Source organism: Papio anubis, chromosome 7 (genome assembly GCF_008728515.1).
Source record: "Papio anubis isolate 15944 chromosome 7, Panubis1.0, whole genome shotgun sequence".
NCBI classification, from domain to species: Eukaryota; Metazoa; Chordata; class Mammalia; order Primates; family Cercopithecidae; genus Papio; species Papio anubis.
This window is the reverse complement of record NC_044982.1, coordinates 41135900-41159799: the sequence shown is the minus strand read 5'-3', so window position 1 is coordinate 41159799 and position 23900 is coordinate 41135900. Positions and strand designations below refer to the sequence as shown.

Here is a 23900-nt window from a genome sequence, read left to right as displayed (position 1 = left end):
GATAAAGATTTATTTAGTTTTAGTTTTGGTTTTTTTAAGAGATGGAATCTTGCTAGCTTGCCTAGGCTGGAGTGCAGCGGCTTTTATAGGCGTGATTATAGCTCACTGCAGCCTTGAACTCCTGGGCTCAAATGATCTTCCCACCTCAGCCTCCTGAGCAGCTGGTACTACAGGCCCATGCCACCAGGCCTGGCTAAGATTTATTTATTACTCATGTCACAGTGCAATGCCTATAGGGTTGTTCTCCTCCTAGGGGATACTTAAGGATATAGGTTACCTCTATCTTTTAGTGGGATGATTGGAATATGTAGCCTCCAAGATCACCAAGGCAGAGGAAGAAAGAGCTGTAAGTTCTTGAAGGGGCACTTAAGACCAGGCTTGGAAGTGACTCACATCACTTCTGCCCACATTTCATTGGCTAGAGTGTGGCGTGAACCTTGACTACCATGGTGGCTTGGAAATATAAAGGAGCACAGTAACTTGTAATGTTCTATGGCTAGAAAGCACTAGGGGATGATTCTAGTAGTTCGAGAGGATTATAGGAATATTAAGGGAAATCTGGTGTACAGCAGATCCTTGAATAATGTCATGTGGTTCAATGTCATTTCATTGTAATGATGATGAGAGAAAACAATTTCCAACACAACCAGGGGCCACTGTCTGCAGAGTTTGTATATTATCCCCATGTCTGTGTGGGTTTTCTCTGGGTACTCTGGTTTCCACTTACATCCCAAGATGTGCATATTAGGTGGGTTGTCATGTCTACACTGTTCCAGTCTGAGTATGTGTGTGTGTGTGTGTGTGTGTGTGCACGCACGCACAAGTGCGCCCTGTGCTGGGACAGCATACTGTTCAGGGCTGGGTCCTGCCTTGACCCCTGAGCTGCTAGGACACGCTCCAGCCACCTGTGATCCTGAACTGGAATAAATGGGTAAATAATTAACTTCCTTGTTTTTATTAATCCTTCTTAAATGTATGTATAGGCCACATTTATTTCAATGTTAAATATTAGAAGTGTTTTGGTCTTTATTTAGAAGTTTGGTGATTTTTTGTGACCACAAATATGCCATAGGAACTTAACTCTTGTTTATGTCAATTAGCCTGTGGCATAATTGGTTTCCTTATATGGCATTTTGCTTAAAGTTGCAGTTCCCAAAAGCCTATTGATGACTTAAATAAGGACTTGCTGCTGTTTATTCAATTTTCATTTTGACTATAATAAAAGTATAATATTCTTTCTCTTATACAAATGACTGTAGAGATTTAATGAGCATCCATGTCTAGCAATTTAGTTTTTCTAGAACTGTACATATGGAAAATTGAGTCACAAATACAGAAGGACCTCTAGACATTTTATTTATTTATTTATTTATTATATATTTGTTTATTTATTTATTTTGAGACAGGGTCTCATTCTGTCATCCAGGCTGGAGTATAGTAGCACAATCAGCTCACTGCAGCCTTGACCTCTGGGGTTAGGTGAGCCTCCTGTCTCAGCCTCCCAAGTGGTGTGTGTCACCACACCCTGCTAATTTTATGTATTTATTTATTAGAAGACCAAGACACTGCCAACACTCTGCTTATTAAAAAAAATTTTTTTTAGGGCCAGGTGTGGTGGCCCATGCCTGTAATCCCAGCACTTTGGGAGGCCGAGGTGGGTGGATCACAAGGTCAAGAGATCAAGACCATTCTGGCCAACATGGCGAAACCCCATCTTTACTAAAAACACAAAAAAATTAGCTGGGTGTGGTGGTGCCTGCCTATAGTCCCAGCTACTCGGGAGGCTGAGGCAGGGGAATCGCTTGAACCCAGGAGATTGCAGTGAGCTGAGATCGCACCACTGTACTCCAGCCTGGGTGACAGAGCAGACTCCGTCTCAAAAAACAACAACAAACAAACAAACAAACAAGAAAACACCCAAGTTGGCATCTACGTGTAAAAATGTTCTAGTTTCATCTGCATGTTACACTAGAGTTCTAGATTTACTGTGATGAATGTAGAATTTATCCCAGTTCTTTTGGTGAGCAAAGTGGTAAGTTGTGATTGGGAGACAGTCAAGGAAGGATAAAGATTTCCCCACCACAAAATCAAAACTATCTGAGTTCAAACCTGTTTATCATAACTTCAGTTAGCCTCTCTTTTACTAAGTTAAGCTCATGGAGGATAAAGACAATTTTTGGGCCAGGTGCAGTGGCTCACACCTGTAATCCCAGCACTTTGGGAGGCCGAGGTGGGTGGATCACGAGGTCGGGAATTTGAGACCATCCTGGCCAACACGGTGAAACCCCGTCTCTAGTAAAAATACAAAAATTAGCCAGGCGTGATGACGCATGCCTGTAATCCCAGCTACTCAGGAGGCTGAGGCAGGAGAATTGCTTGAACCCAAGAGGTGGAGGTTGCAGTGAGCCGAGATTGCACCACTGCACTCCAGCCAGGGCGATAGAGTGAGACTCCATCTCAAAAAAAAAAAGATATTTTTTGAATACTATTGCATAGGCTCAGACAATCAAAACAGACCACTGACGAATGAGAATTTTGCTATATTGGTGAACATCAGCCCTGACAAACAGCCCAGGACACTTGAAATCCAAGGCCATGAATGTTCATAGGTCTTAGACTTTCAGGAAAATCCAGATTTTTAATATTAGACTTAGTTGTTGGATCACTTGCCATTTGGTGAAAAAAATATGGTCATCACAGGCATAGTTACATGGGAGGAGCTGGCAAATGCATTCTTTGTAAGTTGCAGAGGAAACTTAATCGTGCATAGTTTTGTCTTAGAGGCACATAGAATATTAAAGGTGAAAGGACTGCATGGATTATTTTATTAGGGTAAGAATATTCTTCATCTTTAAAATAAGACCAAGGAAGGAAAAAGTTAATTAGATTTCTTCTATTATTTAGGAATGGGGACATAAGCATGTATAAGGTTTCCTATGATATTTTAAAAACAGCTATTTTAAAAGCTATTAAAACTTCATTGGAAACCATTTGCAAGATCTAATAACATGTAAAGACAAAACTTCTTTTATTTAGTCTGTTGTAATAAAATATACTTTCTGTATTCATTCATTCACTCATCCACTTATTCAATAACTGTTCATTGAACATTTCCCACAGGCCAAGTACTGTTCTAGACACTGGGGATATCATGGTCAATCCATCTGATTCCAGAATTTTTAAAACTATATTTTGCTATTTTGTACATGAAATATGGAGCCTGAAAGAGTGAATAGAATATAGGGTTTAGGAGTGGAAGACCTGAATTCTAAATACAGTTATGCACAAGCATAAACTATTTTTTTTCTTTTTCTTTTGTTTTCATACCCTGCATGTGGCATCCAATCAACCATAAACTATATCAAAGGTATCAAATAACTATGCTCCAAATCTCATTATGTCAGTTTTTTACCCAATCATCAAATTCTTCAAAATTTTTGAAATTTGCCTTCTGCTATCCATTCCATTATTCTCGTTATTTCTTGTTTAAGTCGTTATCCAGAGCCATGCCACATATGGTTGCGTATGTCATGTACCACATGTGGCAGAGACATTAGTGCCCATCAAATATCCATATACTCCTCTATATTTCCCTGTTAATTCCCTGTTAGTCTTCCCTCTTGGTTCAGGGCTATATGACTTCTGTTGCTATTATTTATATAAACTTTTTGCTTTAATATATGATAGCATTAGCTTTTGATAAACCTACTCTGGAGATTAGCTTTCCAAATGGCTGTCTCAAGACTGGGTGTGGTGCCTCACACCTATAATCCCAGCACTTTGGGAAGTTTGGGAAGGAGGATTGCTTGAGCCTAGGAGTTCAAGACCAGCCTGGGCAACATAGAGAGACCCTGTCTCTACAAAAAATTGAAAAATTAGCCAAGCTTGGTGGTGTGCACCTGTGGTTCCAGCCACTTGGAAGGCTCAGGTGAGAGGATTGCTTGAGCCTGGGAGGTTGAGGCTGCAGTGAGCCAGGATCATGCCACTGCACTCCAGCCTGGGCACAGTGGGAGACCCTGTCTCAAAAAAAAGGGCTGTCTTTCTTATATGGAGACAGTTTTGTACCATTATGATACAGCTTTCACCTTTTTGCTATTTTTAAAAAAAGCCATGAGGGTTGCACTTATATAACTCATAACTTCTCCTGAGCCCACCTTTTTTTTTTTTTTTTTTTTTGAGACAGAGTTTCACTCCTGTTGCCCAGGCTGGAGTGCAGTAGCGTGATCTCGTCTCACCACAACCTCCACCTCCTGGGTTCAAGCACTTCTCCCGCCTCAGCCTCCCAAGTAGCTGGGATTACAGGTATGCACCACCATGCCCGGCTAATTTTGTATTTTTTAGTAGATACAGGTTTCTCCATGTTGGTCAGGCTGGTCTTGGACTCCTCAGGTGATCCGCCTGCCTCGGCCTCTCAAAGTGTTGGGATTACAGGCGTGAGCTACCGCGCCCAGCCTCTGAGCCCACCTTTTACCAGACCAATGTAAGGAAGGCTGAGTCAGTTGGTGAGAAGCTACATGGTGTAAAGACAAGCTCCAAAAGCCCACTTGACTTCATAAACAGAACCAAATCCAACAATTCTTGGAAACAACACACTGGGGAATTTGCAAAAACCAATTTGAGGACTGACGCTGAACTGAATTGCTAAGTACTGAGAATAGAAGGAGGGAATGGTACGATCTATGTGTGAATATTGGAGAGATTAGGAGAATTGCAGAAAATTGAAGGAGAAAGCAAGGGAAAGGAGTATAGCAGGGTACCAAAGATGTCAGCCAGTTCCTGTGTTAGCCCTTGCTGAAGGGGTAGCCACCACCACCTTGAAGTAGTTTGGACCACAAGTAACACCTGATTCAAGGCCAGAAGACCTATGACATGGTTTGGTAGAAAGAGATATGCAGGCCCAATAAGACTTCCTTCTCTGGAGAATGTGTAATAGGAAACTGAGAATTTACAAGTTAAGATAGTATCTATGCTGTAAGGGAGATGAAATTATAAGGGATCCAAAATTATAAGGAAGCAGCAACCAAAAGGTAGAATAAAGAATGAAAAGGCTGGGCACAGTGGCTCACACCTGTAATCCCAACACTTTGGAAGGCCAAGGCGGGCAGATCACTTGAGGCCAGGAGTTCGAGACCAGCCTGGCCAACATGGTGAAACCTCATGTCTGCTAAAAATACAAAAAAAATTGTGGTGGTGTACACCTGTAATCGCAGCTACTGGGGAAGTTGAGGCACGAGAATCACTTGATCTCAGGAGACAGGTTGCAGTGAGCCAAGATTGTGCCACGGCACTCCAACCTGGGTGACAGAGTGAGACCCTGTCTAAAAAAAAAAAAAAAAGAATAGAAGTGAGTTGGTGCCGAGAGAAGAGTGGGAAAAGGAATGCCATGGGGAATGCAGAAACGTGAGAGACATGGAGGGGCAGCTCTCTAGGTGCCTCAGTATCCGACAGTGTTTCAGCTCTGGGGTAAGTCTTAGTTCTTGTGTTTTCAAACAAGCCCATCTTTCTTTGAAGTAAACTGAGTGATTCCTGAGTCCTTGCACTTTAAAGAGCTCAACTAAGCTGCACAGTCTTCTCAGCCATTTGATATGTGAGTGTAGGAGCTCAAAAGATGGAGTGTGATTTTTTTTTTTTTTTTTTTTTTTTTGAGAATGGGTCTTGTTCTGTCGCCCAGGCTGGAATGTTGTACATGAACACAGCTCTCTGCAGCCTTAACCTCGGGCTCAAGTTATCCTCCCATCTCAGCCTCCAAAGTAGCTAGGACCACAGGCACGCACCATCATGCCCAGCTAATTAAAAAACAACAAAATCTGGACTGGACGCAGTGGCTCACACCTGTAATCCCTGCACTTTGGGAGGCCGAGGTGGGTGGATCATGAGGTCAAGAGATGGAGACCATCCTGGCTAACACGGTGAAACCCCGTCTCTACTAAAAATACAAAAAATTAGCTGGGCATGGTGGCGGGCGCCTGTAGTCCCAAGTACTTGGGAGGCTGAGGCAGGAGAATGGTGTGAACCCGGGAGGAGGAGCTTGCAGTGAGCCGAGATCGCGCCACTGCACTCCAGCCTGGGCGACAGAGCGAGACTCCGTCTCAAAAAAAAAAAAAAAAAAAAAAAATTTGTAGAGAAGGGGTTCTTGCCATGTTGCCTAGGCTGGTCTTGAACTCCTGGGCTCAAGCAATCTCCTGCCTCAGCCTCCCAAAGTGCTGGGATTTTAGGTGTGAGCCACTGTGCCCGTCTGGAGTGTATTTTAAACTAAATGATCAGTCTTGAAATAAATAGAAGTTAACCCCACTTGACCTCTATCTGTGTAGGTTTATAAGTCTACTCGTAAATCACACCTGCACAATTTATAGGGAGTTGTTTTTAGAACATTTACTCCTTGCTTTAAATACCAACAGTTGTGTTATAGCATGTACTGCAGAACTGAAATGACATTCAGACTTTGGTCTAGGAAATCTTGACTGAAATGACATTCAGACTTTGGTGTAGGAAATCTTGTCAATCACTTCTTTCTTCTGCTTCCTTAGATTCTGTTTTCATGTTATCTTGACTTTGGATTTAGATCAGATAATTATAGGATCTGCAAAGGCTTGCTTTAGTTTAGGATTTTTGTAGAGCTATAAATGGCTAATATTTATCGTGTACTTATTCGGTGTCAGGCTCTGTTCTTAGGAGCGTTATATGTAATAACTTATTTTATACTAACAACAACACTATGATGTAGATAATATTATTATTCCTACATTACAGGTATGAAAAAATGAGACAGAGAGAGTTTCAAAGTTTCCCAAGGTCTCACAGCTATTAAGTGGCGAGCAAGGATTCAAATATAGTTAGAATCTACATTCTGAACCATGATTTTATATGGCCTTGTTCCCATGGAAACTAGAAGATCCTGAGTAACCAGAGGTTATGTTTCTCAATCCTGTTGGCAGTTATATTGCAATGAAAATTAATTAACTCATTCAATAAATATGCTACATGGTGGTGATCAAGACAGATAGGCAGGATCTCTGCTCTCAAGAGGGCCTTCTGGTTTTTCAGACTTTTGTCAGTTTGGTTAACATTAGCGTTTTCCCATCAGAATCTAATTTGCCCTTGGGTTAACATATAAGGTAGAATTTTTGCCTCTGAAAAGCTGAACATTGGAACTTTAGTGACTTTAGCAAGGTTTATTCTTGCTGGAGCAAGTATTTATATCATACTGATAGTGGTTAATTTTTTTTTTCTTTTTGGCTGTAATTTTTCTCTCTGATCTTGCTCCTACCCATCTTTCCCCAGATTATATCTCTATTTTTGGATTTTTAATTTTTAAAGTATAATAATATGTACTTGTTTCTGTAACAGTTCTTTCAAGATCCTTTTTAGATTTGTTTCTTTTTTTTTTATGAGATGGAGTTTTGCTCCTGTTGCCCAGGCTGGACTGCAATGGCATGATCTCGGCTCAGTGCAACCTCCACCTCCTGGGTTCAAGTGATTCTTTTGCCTCAACCTCTTGAGTAGCTGGGGTTACAGGCGCCCGCCACCACGCCCGGCTAATTTTTTGTATTTTTAGTAGAGACGGGGTTTCACCATGTTGGTCAGGCTGGTCTCGAAATCCTGACTTCAGGTGATCCACCCGCCTTGGCCTCCCAAAGTGCAAGGATTACAGGCGTGATCCACTGCGCCGGGCCAGATTTGTTTGTTTTTCTTTGAGACAGAGTCTCACTCTGTCACCCAGGCTGGAGTGCAGTGGTGTTATCTCAGCTCACTGCAACCTCTGCCTCCTGGGTTCAAGCGATCCTCCTGTCTCAGCCTCCCGAGTAGCTGAGATTACAGGTGCCTGCCATTGCGCCCAGCTGATTTTTTTTGTATTTTTAGTAGAGATGGGGTTTTGCCATCTTGGCTAGGCTGGTCTCGAACTCCTGACCTTGTGATCCACCCACCTTGGCCTCTCAAAATGCTGGGATTAAAGGTGTGAGCCACCGCGCCCGGCCTTGTTTAGTTATTTCCTTTTTTTTTTTTTTTTTTGGAGACAGAGTCTTGCTCTGTTGCCAGGCTGGAGTACAGTGGTGCAGTCTCAGCTCACTGCAACCTCTGCCTCCCAGGTTCAAGTGATTTTCCTGCCTCAGCCTCCCAAGTAGCTGGGATTACAGGCACATGCCACCACGCCTGGCCAATTTTTTGTTGGCCAAGACAGTCTCGATCTCCTGACCTCGTGATCCACCGGCCTCGGCCTCCCAAAGTGCTGGGATGACAGGTGTGAGTCACTGCATCCAGTCCCAGCCTTGCTTCTTTTTATACAGCCTTATTGATCCAGCCTAACTCAATATAATTTATTAAATTGCAATGGTATTGTATCAATAGTATCAGAATTAGTGGCATATAACAGTAAAACCTAGATAATAGTGGCTTAAATAAAACAGCAGCTTATTTATTTTTCACATAAAATAATTTTGGAAATGAGCAATCCAGGATTGGTGTGGAGGCTTGACAAAGTTGTGAAGGACTCAGCTCTCTCCCAGTCATTATTACGTTATTCCCAGGGTACAGCTATCCTCCTCATGGTCCAAGATGGCTGAAAGGGCTCCAGTCATCACATCATCATGCCTCAGGTAATAGGATGGAGAGAAGCAATAAGAAGGGTATATCTCCTTCATTTTAATGATATTTTTTAAAAAATATAAGCACTGCACAATATTTCTGCTTAGATCTCAATAGGCAGAATTTACTCATGCGGCCACATCTACTGCAGGGGAGACTAGGAAAAGTGAGATTTTAGTTGAGTTGCAATAGGACCATCCAGAAATGGGGATTTGTTATTATGGAAAAATGAGAGAAAAGATATAGGAAGGTAATCTGAAGTGTCTTCTACTGGGAGCTTACATATAGTTAGTATCTTATAAAAATTTATTGATTCACTTTCATAAATTTGACGGTCATATTCTTAGCGGTATCATCCAGGTCATTAATGAAAGAAAGGTAATATATCTAAGAATTTTTCTCTTATTTTTTCACTTTATGATAATAGAGCATATTATTGCATTAATTGTATCTACAATAAACCCACTTGGAAACAGCTTAGGCAAGATGGAAACAATATTGGAAGGATACAGGGAAAGCCTAGAAAGAGAGGAGCCTAAGCAGAAGAAAAGGCAGAAATTCAACTACTGGTCAGGAAAACCTGGAACTGAGAACACTATAATAAGGATACTTCTGTCTTATCTGCTTCCTATGTCCATTGACTTTATTCTCTAATGCAGAATGAGTTTCTGCACTTGGCAAATGACTAATGACTTCTCTCAGATTTTATATCTAGGGAGGCTTGAGATAATTCTCTTCTCACATCTAAACATCCTGGAGGAATGGGTTCATTGGTCCATCTTGGGTCAGGTGTCCACCTCTTGACCAATTAGGTGTGGGCAATGGACAGCAGTAACACAGCTTTTCTTGCTGCCATCATGATAAAACTGTGGGCATGAGAGCAGTAGTTCCTATACAAAAGGTGAGTGCTGGCCAGACACTAATATAGGTATATGCTACAATTATATGAGATGAAAAAACACAGGTCAGTGGTCTAAATTAAATGAATGGTAAATGAGAACCATGTCTATCCTAATACATAAAAATGGTTTAGCTATTAATAAACATCATTTAATAGGGCTGTAATGTGTACAACATATACTATATGTCAAAAATTGTACTAAGTGCTTTTTGTATGTTGAGTCATTTATTCTATACAACCCCATGAGCTAGGGGTCATCATCCCTTCTTATAGATGGAAAAACCAAGGCTCAGAGAGGTTAATTAACTTGCCCAAGGTCAGATTGTTACTGAGCACTGTTTAATGTGCATAGAGGCCAATGGCCAATACCATGGCTTTTGAGAAAATAAAAGCTTTATTGTAAGTCAACCGCAAGGAGACGGGAGGATATGCTCAACTCTGTCTCCCTGTGCAGGGCTTGTTTTTCTTTTCTCCCCTCCCCTCCCCTCCCCTCCCCTCTCCTCTCCTTTCCTTTCCTTTCCCTCTCTCTCTCTCTCTCTTTCTTTCTTCTTTCCTCCCTGTTGCCCAGGCTGGAGTGCAGTGGTGCAATCTCGGCTCACTGCAAGCTCCGCCTCCCAGGTTCACGCTGTTCTCCTGCCTCAGCCTCCTGAGTAGCTGGGACTATAGGTGTCCGCCACCACGCCCGGCTAATTTTTTTATATTTTTAGTAGAGACAGGGTTTCACCGTGTTAGCCAGGATGGTCTCGATCTCCTGACCTCGTGATCCACCCGCCTCGGCCTCCCAAAGTGCTGGGATTATGTTTTCTTTTCTTTTTTTTTTTTTTTTGAGATAGAGTCTCGCTCTGTTGCCCAGGCTGGAGTGCAGTGGCATAATCTCGGCTCAGTGCAACCTCCGCCTCCTGGGTTCAAATGATTCTCCTGCCTGAGCCTCCTCCTAAATAGCTGAGATTACAGGTGCCCACAACCATGCCCGGCTAATTTTTCTACTTTTTAGTAGAGATGGGGTTTCACTATGTTGGTCAGGCTGGTCTCGAACTCCTGGCCTCAAGTGATCTGCCCACATTGGCCTCCCAAAGTGCTGGGATTACAGGCGTGAGCCACAGTGCCTGGCCTGGTCAGGTTTTATAAGCATAAAGTAATGAGATGTGATCTGATTGGATCTTGCAATGAGGTGATGCTGGGAGCTATGATTTGATTGGATCCTGCCATGGGGTGATGATAATAATTAGATCTTGGATCCTGCCACGTGGTGTCCCCTTCTTAATTCATTCCCCACTCCTCAGTCAGAGCACTTAGGTTCCTGTTGTGGTTGCAGACTCGGTTCATCTGGGCATGTTCAGGTTAGGTGACCTTCAAACTGGAGGCCCATGGTAACTGAAAAACAACTCACAACTTTGTTAACATAAAAGTTGAACCAGGTTGGTGTGATGTGGTTACAAAATAGCTACTAAGTCTGAGGGTAATATACTGGCTCAATACTTCTCTATCCTAAGTTGGAAACTATGGTCAATTTTGATGAAGAAATTATTAGCTATTTCCCTACTTCAATTTTGCCATACCAAAGCATATGAACTTGATAAACCTTGTAGTGTCTTACAAGGTTTTAATCTTTTCATCTGTAAAAAGGTTGGATTGAATCAAATTATTCTTTCTCTTTGTTAATGCAGATAATATTTTATTTCTGAAGGCAAGAGTATGATCTATTACATTAAAATTTTTTAATGTATCCAATATATTATAAAAAATAAAGACAGGGGTCTTGCTATGGTTGCCCAGGCCGGTCTTGAACTCCTGGCCTCAAGTGATCCTCCCACTTTGACTTCCCAAAGTGTTGAGGTAACAGGTATGAACCATCATTCCTGGCTATATCCAATATTTTTTAGTGCTTCTTGAGACATATCTGTGTTAGGAACTGAGATGAAATTAAAGACATACAAGATAGAGTTTTTGCTTACAGTGTTATGGTGGAAACAAACAAACAGAATTATTATTTTGTAGAATTAATAGTCCAGGAAAGAGCAGATTTCAGGAGTGGTATGACCACAGCTTAACCATATCTTCAAGGGTTTTCTATCTGTCTCCCATCCCCAGTAGGTTGACTTCATTTTCAGGTTAATTCCTCTTGCAAGATTGCTGCCAATGGCAATCTGGGTTACAGGTTGACTTGCTCATATCTGGCAGGAAAGAGAGAACTCCCTCCCCCAGGTATGGACTGAAAATCCTTTCCTTCGGTCTGATTGGGCCAGTTTGTCCTGGTCCTAATGGTTTTCAAGTATATTAATTAGAATAGTCTAGGACTATTCTAATTCTAGCATATTCTAGTCTAGCATAACCTAGATGCTAGGTCATACTGCAGTGAAAAATACCCCCAAATCTCAGTGGCTTAAACTACAAAGGTGTATTTCTTATTAAAACCAGATGAAAATGGGAGGCAGGCTGCTCTACCTTGTCCTTTATTTTTTGGAACTTAAGCCGAGAGAGGCTTTACCAATACTCTCAAGATAATACTGGTCTTGAGTCTGGGGAAGAGTAAACATTGTAAGGACTTATGCTGGCAATGAACTGTTCTACCTGGAATTGACACATACCACTTCTACCCACAACTCACTACAGACTGGTGGCTATAGCTAGTCAGTCACATGGTCCAGCCCAACTGCAAGGGGAGGAGGGTATCTGGGGTGGGTGTGAAAAAATGTAATCTTTTTGTATGTCTGGAAGGAGAGAGTAAGCATGATAAATCTCCTACCATATTAGGGAATCCATTTACTGGCTAATTGAGTTGCCCTTCTGTAGTTGGAGTTTGGGTGGTTACATAAAAAATTGGCAGATGAAAATAAAAATAAAGAGCCTTATTAATAAGGAAGGACAGGAGTGAATGGTGAATAAGAAATCAATAGTGTGAACTATATGCTGCTTTATCCCAATGAAGAAGACAGAAATTTCAGCCATGGAGGCAAGTCATAGGGAGGCATAGTCTGGCTAGTTTCATCAGTCTTTAAATCAATTACTTCATTTACTCTTCTAATGGGAAAGATTTGCTCTGGCTTTTTAATGAGTAGGTATAAAGTTTGTTTAAGGAGCTGGCTCAAAAGTGACTTAAAACACATTGAATTTGAAAATACAGATTCTTAGCTACTCAGGAGGCTGAGGTGAGAGTACAGCTTGAGGCCACGAGTTCAAGACCAGCCTTGGCAACATTCTGCGACTTTGTCTCTAAAAAACAAAAATGAAAATATAGACTTTCCCCCCCATATTTCATTTTTGTAGTTATTGTCAATGGTGTGTCAAGTTGGCTAGATTTGTAGTTTTAGAACTGATGAACAACTTACCTAGTCCAACCCTTTTATTTTACAAATGAGAAAACTGAGGCCCAGATGGGTAAAATGATTATCTCAAGGTCACCCCTTCTTGCTCTTGGCAATAACAATGCTGACCTTTGGATGACTTCCTGGAAAATCAGATCCTATAAGTGAAGTGTAGCTAGAGCAACAATTATAAAACAACGAGAACAATTAACAATTATTCAGAATGCTTCCATGGCTGACAGTCAGTTGGTACACATTGGTAGAGATAGAAAAATTTCTAAACTATTTGGTAAGTAGCTTATGCTAAGCCTTCTGAGTGCCTCAGCCCCTTGCTGGAACTCCATAGATCTCCCCACCGTAATAATAGGATCCACCTCAAAGGTTTGATTTGAGAATTAAACGGTAGAGGTAAAGAGTTTTGCATGGGGCCTGGTGCTCAGCACTGTTACACTTTGGCTATTATTTTTATTACAGTCATAATAAAATGGTAGTAAATTTCAAACCAGTTTCTACATGAATGTTCACAACTTAGGAAATGTGATAGCATTCAATTTCATTAACTTTGATCTAGCTAATCTCTCAATAAAATGGCCACTCATGTGCTCACTTTAACTTTCATTTTGATCTTTTCCATTGTCTAAGGGTTGACTCCTTCTTGCCCCACACCCAAGTCCCCATAGCTCTAGCTGATGGGTAAGAATTTGACTGAGGCTATGTAAAAGAGAAGAATGCACTGACAAGGCCCTGTTAGTTCTCAGTAAAACAGATCATAAAGATTATTCTGTCTAATCTTTTGTTGAACAGAACTTGTCTTTAACTTTTGGGATAAGCAAAGATGGGTCCAAAGCCTAGTTTGGTGAGGGAGGGGTGGAGTAAGAGGTGGAGTACCTATACTTACTTAATCTAATATCACAAACTGGGAGTGATGAGCAGCAGAGGCAAGCAGTTGGGAGAAGAGAATAAGAGAGCCCAGCAACAGGGGGGGACCTGCAGCTTGTGGAAAAACGCTTTTGACACAGACACTTTCTGATGGCCAGTGATGTTTAGAACCTTTTAGGGGATTCCTTCTCTCTCAGAATTTAACCTGGCAAGAGAAAGACTGAGTTCTAGGAATTTTCTTCTCTGGAGAAAGTAAAATAAATGCATTTTTAAAAAGCTGGGACTGTTGTCCACACTGAGAAGAGGCAGGGTAATCATCCCTTTTATAAGTGAATTTCCTGGAAATTCATGATAGGCTTGGAACTTAATGTGTAAAGACTTGTTCTCAGATATCAGTTGCTTGACAGAGACCTCCAGTTTTGGGATAGCAGCTAAATCCTGAGCCTGCCTTGGAAAGGGTTTTGATAATAATGTTCCGTCACAGGTGGAGAAGCATACTGATTCAACAAAGCAGACTTCAAAATCACTGAAGAATTAGTTTCTGAGTGTATTCAAGAGATACCAAATTATTTGTTATTTATTTTTTTATTTTTTTTGAGATGGAGTTTCACTCTTGTTGCCCAGGCTGGAGTGCAATGGTGTGATCTCGGCTCACCGCAACCTCCACCTCCCTGGTTCAAGCGATTCTCCTGCCTCAGCCTCCCGAGTAGCTGTGATTACAGGCACCTGCCACCACACCCAGCTAATTTTTGTATTTTCAGTAGAGATGGGGTCTTGCCATGTTGGCCAGGCTGGTCTTGAACTCCTGACCTCTGGTGATCCACCCGCCTTAGCCTCCCAAAGTGCTGGGGATTACAGGCGTGAGCCACCGCGCCCGGCCCAAAGTTATTTGTTATTTTAACATACACTATACTGCTCTATACAAATGCACCAAATCCTGGGCAAAACATTCCTAGGTTTTTTTTTTTTTTTTTTCCAATTGGAAGCAGGTAGGGAAAATAAGTGCTTTAATTCCTAGGATTTTGGAAGTAAAAATGGAAGGCCAGACAAAAATGGAATTTTGAGGCAAATGTAAAGCTTTGAACTTGGATATCTCAAAGTATTATACAGTGTAAACTATCATGATTATTAACCAACTATAAATAGTTCTTTTCTTTTTTTAAATTTTATTTTTAATTTTAGAGATAAGGGTCTTGCTATGTTGCCCAGGCTGGAGTGCAATGGCTACTGACAGGCATGATGTGGCACTGCAGCCTGGAACTCTTGGGCTTAAGTGATCCTTCCTGCTGCTTCTAAGAAAAAAAAAAAAAAAAGTTACGCTTGCTTGTTAAAATATTTTTAAAATGCTGTGTTTAAACTAAAATGTAAATATCCGCCCCACCTCTGACTTCTAAAAATTATCTAGAGTATGACTGATAAGATTTTTACCTTTTCATAAGCCTAACATTTGTGTTCATTTCCAACAACCAAAGTGTGTCACTTTTATACCAGAATTTTGTCCTGCTTGTACGCTTACTACAGACCTCTCATGGGAGAGAGCATCCATGCATTTATAAATTGTTATTGAATAATTTTATTGAATGATGACACCCAAACTGAGCTAGAACATCTTTTGTGTGATCTTGGATAAGTCACTCTACTTTCCTTTCAATTTTCTTTTCTCACAGGGAGATAAAAATCATAAAAACGACTGTAAAGTACAGCACTTCATAGAGTGCTTTTTGTTTAAAGAGCTGACAATAAATACGAGTCACAAGGTCTAGCAAAACCTCCCTCAGAACCCAAGCTGCTTGAGGACAAGGGATTTTCTTGTTCGGAATCAGCAGTACCTTATTTGTGTATCTGTGATAGAGTTCCTGGTACATATTCTCAATAAATATGTGAATTTATTGACTATTAGGCAGATTGCAATCTTGACAGGCCACTGCCTCTTAAATCTCTTTTCTGTGATCTTTTAATATTTAACATCTAAAAGGCCGCCGCTACTTGTTTTGGGATAAGTGTCCCCGGTATGTACTTTAAAATGCCCAAGCCTTGAGAAATGATTCTTGTCTTCAGGGCACCATTTCGCTTTCCCACCGTAAAGCGCCCCAGGCTTGGGATCTGGGTCCCAAGGCTACAGGGAAGAGTTTGGAACGGGAAGCTCATCTTCCGGCCCTCTGATTGGCCAGCTCACACTCCACTCACGCGGCGCGCGGCTCTGATTGGCCTCGGCGGCACCCCTCGGCCCGCGACTACTTTGTGTGCTGGGGCGGCGCGCTCAGGTCCTCCCGCTCAGCTGGCGGTCTGGGCTGCTCTGAGGCAGCCCTTCGGCCCACTGCTCTGCATCGCGGGCGCCGGGAATTTTCCGAGTCCGAGCGGGTAGGACACATCCTAGGGCAAAGCCTCTCCCCTCTCCCTGTGCTGTACTCTTTCCCGTACTGAATAAACTTCCGCCTCAGAGGGGCTGTAGCAGCCGCGGGTCGGGAGAGGCCGGGCATCGAACTCAGGCCCTCGTGGGGGGGCGGTCTTTCTCTTAGAGTGAATGTGGAAACAGCTCTCACAAGATAAAGTAGGGCTTCGCTGAGTCTCCTGGGGGAGCGATGCCATTGTAGGATCGCGCTGGAAGCTGCAGCCAAGCGGCCAAACGCGGGCTGCAGAAGCTGAGCAGCAGCAGCTCCCACCCCTAAAAGTAGCAAGGAGCCAGCTTCAAAACCTCTAGTGCGGGTGCCCCCTAGGGCAGCCGACTGAGCTGGCACGGGCCGGTCCGTTCCCAGCGCTGTAGGGAGCACGGCATTCTCAGAAGGCGGCTCTCCTCCCGGGATCCGGGATCCGCTCGCGCCCCGCTCAGCCTCTGGCCTTCAGGCGGTAGAGGGCGGCCTACGCCTGTGTGCGAGCCGGCGCCCGCGTGCGCAGCCGCTGCCCTGCTGGAACTGTGCCGTCCCGCTGTGGCCCGCGGCTCTGCTAGGCGGTGGATGCTGCTGCTACGCTCTTCACGGGTGCAGCGAGGAAGGGGGCGGGGAGAAGCCCTGGCACATGCCAGGGTCGCCGTAGGTAGCAGCGGCCGGCGCATGCGCTCCCTCTCCCAGAAGCCAGGAACGCCGAGGGGCGCGCGCCCCCATTCGCGCGCGCACGCCGGCGCTGGCCGAGGCTTCCCCGCCTGCGCTCCTTGTCAGAGCCGCTCCGGCGCGTGCGCGCGTTATCTCCGGCCGACCGGAGGAGCCGGTTCCCTCCGCTCCAGGCCCGCTCCCCATCCCGCCCCCTCCTCCCGGCCCCAGTCGACCCGTCCCTTCGTCTCCCCGCGGAATGGGGCCGGCACTATTTGGGGTCGCGCGCCCTGGACCCAGCTCACTCTCGGTCTCGCGCTGTCAGCGACTGCCCGGCTCGCGCCGCCTCGCGCTCTGCCTCAGTCAGTGGCGCCGAAGGCTCCGTTAAGCAGCGGCGGCGGCGGTTCCTGTTTCCGTTTCTTCCTCTGCGTTCAGTCGGGAGTAGCATCCTCCACCCAGCCACCCTTCCCACTCCCCCAGCGTGGGGCAGCTGCAGCTGAGGGTTGTGGCTTTGGCAGCTGCGACGGGGAACGGCGAAGACCGCCTCTGCTCCCGCCTCGGGTAAGGGGGCGTTTTGGGAGCCGGGCCCCGCGCGCCTCGGGGTCTTGGGCTGGGCTGCGCGCGGGATCTGAGGAGGCTCCGCGGCTGTCCCTGCTCGTTTCCCCAGGCGACCCCCGGGCCTGTTGCTGCAACTGCTGCCGGTTAACCAGCAGCTCTCGGAAAAGTGGGGAGGGAGCCCCCAGGACGCTCTGGCGGATGCCTTGGCGCAGCCCCGGGGGCGCAGGCAGAGGGTGAGGGGCGCTTGCCTCTCCAGCCGGGACTCGGAGCTGCGGCGCCGCTGCCCTCCGCGTCGCGCATCCTTGCCTAGGGCAGGGGCCAAAACCTAGAGGAGGAGAAGGGATGGGGGCGGGGGTGGGAGGTGTTCGTCGTCTCCCCTCCACACCTATCTTACCTTCGCCAGCAGCTCGGTCCCTGGAGTCGCGGTCTGTGGGGAGGGAGATGCCCGTGCGTTATGGGCTCTCTCTGAGTGCTGCTTGGGCTAGAAAGCAGGGAGTGGACCCGCACAAAGATCCGCGAGGGACCGTGCTGGGCAGTTAAAGGCTTGAGTGCAGCTGTACTCCCTTTTGATGTGCAAATGACGAGCTGGCGGCTTTTGAGTGTCTAAACTTATTTGGGAAGGTTAAATGAGTCCATATTTATCCGTTTTCGGAGGTTTGTCCTGCAAGATTAAGTGGGTTGTCGGGTGCAGCACCTGTTCTTTCTTCACAGTGGGGATTGCAATCTTCAGAGACGCAGTGTATTTCTTAAGTTAAGTGGCAGTGTCATGCTTAGGGTTTGTCCCTGGTGAGCTTTTATTTTAGCGTTTTGCAATATAATATAGATTGAGGCCTTGGTTAAAGGCACGGAGAGGTGGTGGTTTTTTCCTTCCTGTGTTTGAATTATTTACAGTTTATTTAAACCCACTCAGGAAGGTGGACCCAGAAAAGCCAAATTCTCCAGTAGATAATCCCAAATTTCAAGGTTTTGCGGAACAAATTCAACACAACTTTTGTGTCAGTTTAGAGTTAAACGCATCTGAAGTAACTGACTTAACTGACTGGCCTCTGAAAACTGTTGGCAGGTTTCATTATAGTTTTTTTTTCTTGTTATTCCTGCGGTTAGGTGAATATTTATTTTCTTGATTAAATTTACATTCCATGTTTTATGGCTAATTCTTTAAATAGGTGCATCATATATAAAGTATTTTAGGAGAGAAATTACTATTTAACCACTACAGTATATCAGATATATAAGAAATAATGGAGTTGTAGTCTCTGCTCTTTAAAATAGCTGTAAAAACATCTTAAAACCCTATGCCAAATAATAAGGCCCTGTACATTGCTGTCCTTGTGAAATCTGCTATGTGTATAGAAAATCTTAATAACTCGATTTATAAATACTACAGTACTAGTGAGAAGGTGGGAATTCAAGCATTTGTAATTGTGATTTTACAGGTTCATTGTGTAAAAAATGCCGGGAGTTAGAGATGAATAGGCTATAAGGAACATACAAAGGTAGTTCCAAGACATGGATTTTCTTTTTGCTGCTTTATAAATTGAGAATTCTATTTGAATTCAAGAGCTGAACAGCTGGAATGAAACTTGCATGGATTGCAGAAACATGCAAAAACGTATCTTTGGTCAAGTTGTGAATTAACTTGAGTATCTTGTTTAATAGGATAGTGATTCAAAATAATTTCCATAAAATATGACATTATATAGGTTATATTTTGAGGATATTTTTGAATTTAACTAGAAAGTCACCTGAAGTTGTTTTCCTACAAATCAGTTCTGTTTAAGATGTATAGAATTGAAAAAAAAAAAAAAAAACAACAACAGTAGTTCTGATTACATCCTGCATTGTTTTGTTGCAAATTCTTACCAGTTATTTTGACGAAATTAGAGTGTCCTTAAAAATGGTGAATCTTAAAATTTGCTGGTGAATTGGAAAAACTTGTTACTTATTATTATTTTTTAAAATGCAGTTATATTAGTACGTTGGTCTGGAGGGGGAGCTAGTGCCAAAGCAAAGTATAGCTTAATAGCTGTTTGAACTTTTAAAACACCTAAAACCAGATTTTTATGACCAAGAGAAACATAAATTTTTAATTAAAAGAGTAAGACATTGATGTGGGCATATATATGTACATAGTTATTTGTGGAGTGAATATATTGTGTATTACAAATTAGTTAAAAAAATCTTTCCATGAGCCGCAATAATGGAAAGCTGAATGCTGAAAGATTTATTGGATTTCTCATTTAAAAATCTCTAAAATGTATCCCCAGACTTAGAGTATGTTATGGTATTTTCTTAACCTTCTTGTGCTATTCATCAGAAGAGAAGGCATGTATTCTTGACCCATTGTGCATGTTGTGTGTTCTTAAATTTTGTTTTTATAATAGCTATAATCCTAAAATTTCAAAAACAAAGCTTTAAGTAGAATCTTATGTGGGCGAAGGTATTAATTGTGTGGTAAGCTAGGTATTTATCAAAAGTAGATATAATTCCTTTTTTTTTTTTTTAAAGTAGAGATAACTCCAATAAAAAAAATGGACCCTTTAGACATCTGGAGAACAGTATCCCCAGGTCACTTAACCCTAATCTCCTGCAATATAATGCAGTGAGTCCAGCTGATCTACCAAATTGAATGTGTGCCTTTGAATATGAAGCAGTTGTTTTGTGGCCTGTGGCATTTCATTTAGATTTCTAAACTGTAATAAATTAGGTATGTTAATTTACTTCTGACCATTCAGGTATTCTTTAAATCCAAGCCTAGAAACTGATAATTATATGTATATTAAAATCATTGGAATATTAGTTTTTTTGCAGATAGTGTTTGGGCTGTTTGTTATCAATAGCTCTTCATTATGTAAATAGAATCTCAAGGCTGATAAAGTAAATAGACTCTTCCATTTCATTAATGGTTATTTTTGATTTATGATAATCTACATTTAATAAATCTCTTGATTTAGTTAAATGGTGGATACATCATTTCATATTATAGCACATTGATAAATGTAAAAGAAAGTTTTTACAATCGTGAGAGTAAATACTTAAAAAAACTTGAGTAGTTACTTTACTAAACATAAAACTAAGATTTTTAAACAACTCTGAAACTAAAAGCATTACTATTATGCTACCTTTGTTTTTTTTTTCCCAAAAGAGATGGGATCTTGCTATTTTGTCCAGGTTGACTGTGAACTCCTGGGCTCAAACAGTTCTGCCTCAGCCTCTTGAGTAGCTTAGCTGGGACTATAGGCATGTGCTACCACATCCAGCTTTATTATAGTTTTTGTACCCTGCATTGATACTGCTTCTGTTGATCCTTTTCAAAGGAGATATCAACTTCTGGTCTTCAACAGTAGTGTAGCATCCTCTTATTGATTCTCTGGCTTATATTTCACTACCATATAGTATAGAGTTTCTTTCTTGGAGTTTGAATTGTTTTCACATTGTAGCTTGTTATAGTGAAACAATTAAACATATTTAAAAGTAAAAGATATTTACAACTGATTTTTAAAGAACCTTTAAAAAAAATCCCCAACAGAAGAATATTATATGGGGACATGTAGATTTAAGATTTTATTTTCTTTAGTTTTTTTTTTCTTTTTTTGAGATTGGGGTGGGGTATTGTCTCACTATGTTGCCCAGGCTGGAGTGCATTGGTGTGATCACGGCTTACTGCAACCTTGACCTTGCTGGTTCAAGCCATTCTCCCACCTTAGCCTCTGGAGTAGCTGGGACTCCGGGTGCATGCCACCATGCCTGGGTAATTATTTTTTATTATTTGTAGAGACAAGACCTTGGTATGTTGCCCAGGTTTGTCTTGAACTCCTGGGGTCAAGTGATCCTCACACCTTGGCCTCTCAAAATGCTGGGATTACAGGCGTGAATCACTGTACCCGGCTCCTTTATTTTATAAAAAAAATTTTTTTTTTTTTTTTGTTTAAAAGAGATAGCGTCTTGCCATGTTGTCCAGGCTGGTCTTGAACTGGCCTCAAGTGATCATCCCACCTTGGCCTCCCACAGGCGTGAGCTACCATGCTTGGTCATAAGATTTTTAAAAAATTGATTAGTTTCAAATCCCAACTTTCTCTTCTCATTCTAATCTCCTGTCATTATTTCCTTTCCCCAGCTACCCACCATCATCCAACAGTCTTCCATTTGGAATAATGGGAAATCAAACCAATAAAATTAACCTTACCACCCACCAGGCGAAGGTTTTTCTTGATATCTACAATATTCTGAACATAAAACCCATATAAACTTTATATGATACTACACATTTTCCTTTTAATGGAGGAAGAGCAAATAGGACCTATGAATTATGCCATATTTGTCAATATAAGGGTTACTTATACTTGTACTCTTACTGAAAGCAGAGTTATAGGGCAAATTTCATTTTAAATTTTCATACCCATCTACTTAAAAAAAAGTATCTCTTTGTGGTAGTCTTTTTTTTGGTCAGAAAATGACAATGTGAAGGAGAAATATGTTTTGAATTTATAAATCTTCTTTTAATTCACAAATTATACCAAATATAAGGATAGTGCTAATGTGGTTCAAATTTTGCCTTTGCTATTCTGCCTTTTCTTCTGTAGTCATTCTGTAGTATAACTTGTTCATCAAAGCACTGGAATAAAAGAAAAACTTTTAAAGATCACTACTGAAATGCTCACTGTATTTGTTGTATTTTATAACTTGGATTTTTAAAATTTATTTTTCCATAAACCAAAGAAATATGAAAACGAACTTGAAAGATTTTGTTACAGCCTTGATGACTGGTCAGTATAAAGTTCACATTATAAAGTAATGAAACATTGATATTACTCTTACATGAAAATGGAAAATTAAGCTAATGTTTACTTTAGAATCTGAGTAATGAGTTTATATCATGTAGCGATGAGGCACGTGAAGAAAGTTAGAATTAGTTTTTCTAATTAATAAACTTCATGATATAAACTTGAAAGTGCGTAAATGCTATAACTTTCTGATTGTAAACTTGAACAAAAGTAAAATGAAAATGGGAGAGACCTCTTAATTACCTTAAACATGTAACTAAAATGAACCTGTATATCTGTCTAAGTCTTATTTGATCAAGACTTTCAATGCACAATGAATGAGTTTTAAATTTTTATCAGTGTTGTGACTGATTTTTCTATAATATCCCTTAAATGAGATATCAAATTCTAATAATATCTAGAACCAGAATAAATTTGCTTAGAGTATGAACAATATTTACAAATGATCAAAACTATAATAAAAGCATTGCAATGTTATTTAATGACTTAAGTCAACATTCCATAAGTTAATCTAAATAATCATTTTTATAATTGTTTAATACAATTGATAGTAATATCTTAATTAGTGGTAAAGTGGACAAATATAATTTGTAGATTCTGTATTGTCTGGGACCTTCGGGCAGTCAGTGAAGAGAGGGAGATAGAGAGAGAGAGGAGCGTACTGGTTGATGAGCTTGCCTTATTTGGAGATGAAGGAGATTTATTCAGTTCTTTTCTTTCCCTCCTTTTTTCTCCTTGTTTGTCATCCTCTTCTAGCAATGGTAAGAAATGAGGGAATTGACCATCTTTACAGTATCCTTTTTTCTTAGAGTTCATAGAACATTTCCAGGTAAAACATTAGTTTTTATGTTATAATAGGTTTATTATAATGATTTCATTTCCTTTAAGGTGGTAGGCAAGAGACTAGAAGAACTTCAGTTGCATAGCATTTAATATTTATTAAAAATGATTTTATAGGCCAGGTGTGGTGGCTCATGCCTGTAATCCCAGCACTTTGGGAGGCTGAGGCAGGTGGATCACCTGACGTCAGGAGTTGGAGACCAACCTGACCAACATGGAGAAACCTGGTCTCTACTAAAAATACAAAATTAGCCGGGCGTGGTGGTATATGCCTGTAATCCTAGCTACTTGGGAGGCTGAGGCAGGAGAATCACTTGAACCCGGAAGGTGGAGGTTGTGGTGAGCCGAGATCGTGCCATTGCACTCCAGCCTGGACAAGAAGAGTGAAACTCCGTCTCAAAAAACCAAAACAAAAACAAAAACAAATTCTAACCTTCATGTACCTCTTACTGTAAAAAATATATAAATCATGTGCCTCTTACTATAAAAAAAAATTGTGTCCATTGAAGAGAACTAACGTATTAAACTAAAAATGAGACACAGTGTTCTCCACTCATGAGAGTGCTGTTAGCAGGTTTAAGACAGTTACTGTGAGTTCACAAGGTGAAAGTGTGTTTGATAATTAGGGCCTAATCAATTGGGATCTGACTTGCTCAATTTCTCCAATACATGGAATTGTACTGGCACCTGAAGGAGAAAATATATAATAGAAGTCGTATTAGTTTTTATGTCTTGAGCTCTTTGAATAACTTTAATTCGTTCAGTTGCCAAATGTCAAAAGATTGTAATTTTGGGAAAGTTGATTCTTTACAATTAGAACTAAGCCAGGGTAAACAATTTGCTTTCTTTTTATAAGTTTTAGGTTTTTCTTTTTGTCTTAGGAAGTTTAGTGAAACTCTAGGGGTTAGGCAGGTTGTAACTGAAATTCTTGAGGCCAAAAGATCCTGTCTTGTCCTTGGTAAACTGACCCCCTCAACAGCATGAGAAATGTAGGTTTACTGATAATCCCGATTGCTTCCTGACA

The 23900-nt window shown here is 41.6% G+C and overlaps 1 protein-coding gene and 1 pseudogene across 6 annotated transcripts in view; one reads left to right on the top strand and one right to left on the bottom strand.

The window, feature by feature from the left end:
- The first annotated feature begins 14641 nt into the window (after nt 1–14641).
- FUT8 (fucosyltransferase 8) overlaps nt 14642–23900 on the top strand; it is a 344473-nt gene continuing 335214 nt past the window's right edge. For 2 of the 5 annotated variants that reach the window (XM_009211741.3, XM_017961257.2), the window contains exon 1: nt 14642–16029. The gene's annotated coding sequence lies outside the window, so the exon portion shown is untranslated. Of the gene's footprint in view, nt 16030–16767; nt 17256–23900 lie in introns of those variants that run through there. The other 3 variants (XM_021941313.2, XM_021941314.2, XM_031668043.1) reach the window with 3 other exon arrangements.
- LOC116275894 lies at nt 14823–16901 on the bottom strand (annotated as a pseudogene). The gene is made up of 2 exons (XR_004185344.1): nt 16645–16901; nt 14823–16506 (listed from the first exon to the last, which is right to left on the bottom strand). The product of XR_004185344.1 is annotated as an uncharacterized LOC116275894 (transcript).